This window comes from Pseudomyrmex gracilis, unplaced genomic scaffold (genome assembly GCF_002006095.1).
Source record: "Pseudomyrmex gracilis isolate BER0280 unplaced genomic scaffold, ASM200609v1 scaffold_1269, whole genome shotgun sequence".
Taxonomy (NCBI): Eukaryota; Metazoa; Arthropoda; class Insecta; order Hymenoptera; family Formicidae; genus Pseudomyrmex; species Pseudomyrmex gracilis.
In genome coordinates, this window is record NW_018021853.1 from 1 (window position 1) to 2016 (window position 2016).

Genomic DNA, 2016 nt, shown 5'->3' on the forward strand with positions numbered 1-2016 from the left:
TTGAGTTTTTATATACGTTGACTGTTCATAGAAACACTGATACAGAGTCTTTACTCTGTTTATCGGCTGGCGACTCGTCTCACCTTGTTGACATGTTTTAGCAGTTTGTCTATTTGAAATTTATCAAGGTGCGTATTCATGTTTTAACCATCTATAGAATGTATTTCTTCTCTATTCTTTGTTAATTTTATTATAATTATTATTGTAATCAATGTATTAATTTTTTTAAAGTTGGCTGATGATGATCACAATTAAAGAACGATCGAAACGTCCCATTTAACAATATTTCAACGAGTTTACTTCACCACTTCTATCCGTGGATAATAGGCTATAAGGTCGAATTTCCATTTGGTTTAATTCATTAATTCTTGTTTTTAACATTTTCTTTGTTTGTCCAACATAAGACACATTGCAGTTGTTACATTTGTTTTGGTACACTACAGTTTTATTTTGAGTATGCGCTGTAACGTCTTTTGAACCTCCTATAAACTTGTTTAATGTTTTCAAACTTTGAAATGCCAAGGATGTTTCATTAGATTTTTTAAAAAACATACTGAAAGAATTTGATAAACCAGTCAAATAAGGAACAACAAAATAAGTGACATGTTTTACATTATCACCTGATAAAAGAGTAGAATTAGTGACAAAATTTAAATTTAATTTACCAATAATAAAAAACTTGATTTTGTTCCTTTTAGTCATAAATATATAATGTAAAGGATAATCATTTTTAATTAACACATCAATCATAAATTTGAAATTATTTGCTTGGTAACAAGTCAGATAATAACATTATTCTATTCACCATGCTAAATATAATACCAATATTTTGTGATTTTGGATGAGACAAAAAAAAGTTTAACTATTTACCCGAACAAGTAGATTATGGTACCACTCAGAACATAATTTCCCATTCAAAGTTAGAACTTTAACTTCTAAGAAACTTAAGAAATTGTTGTTTTGAATTTTAATTGCAAGTTGTAATCTATTATTATAATTGTTAAGCATGTTTAATAATGATGATAAATAATTACAAGGTGTTCTTAAAATAATATCTAAAATAAAAAGGCGGATTGATATTTAATTAGATAAAACTGATTTCTCGAAAATCTTGCATCACAATATCCGCAATAATCGAAGATAATGTAGAACCCATAGTCATTCCGTACGTTTGTTTATAAATAACATTATCGAATGAAAAAAATGTAGATGTCTATACAAAATAAATAGCTTCTAAAAATTCATTTAAAGGAATTTTTGTGTTTTTTCTGATATATTTCCATCTAACATTTTCTTTCCCGTATTTATTTTTTTCGGAAGTATTCAAATCCAAAGTTTAAACCGTTGCTTTTGAATGGTTTGTTGTAAACATGTTTCTGTGTTTTGTCATTGTGAATGACAGTTTTAGAAAATTGATATAAGTGGGGATATCTTTATATATGTTCACATTGCATGGATTACACGTCAGTACACAGTTTCTTTCTGTTATTCATCTTTATATAAGTTGTTGTGTGTTTCAACTGTGTGTAATAAATGCTGTGATCTCACTTGTTTTCCATTTTGCCTAAGTTTTTTTTATTGTGTTTGAATTCTGTTGGTTGTTTTACAAAGAAGCTTTGCGCTTATTTATATTAAATCTTTTTTAGTTTAATTTGTTTCACTGAAGAAGATTATAACCAATGAACCGAAACGTTTGTTGTGTTTTTTATTTAAAAAAATACTGCTTTTCATACACTAACACCTTGTATTTACTACTTGTATCGGCCCTTTGATTCATTTTTTGACAATTTCACAAGCATATTACGGATTAAATTTATTATTTTATTTTATAATGTTCATTACTTTTATATAAATTACTATTTGTAATTACTATTAAAAATATAAAATCAAAGAAACTTACTTAACATTAAAAGTTATATTTTAATAGTATATCTTATAGTATGCAAAATTTATTAAACCTATAATTATAAACACTTTATTTATAAATCATTCAAAGCATTTGCATAAATATAATTA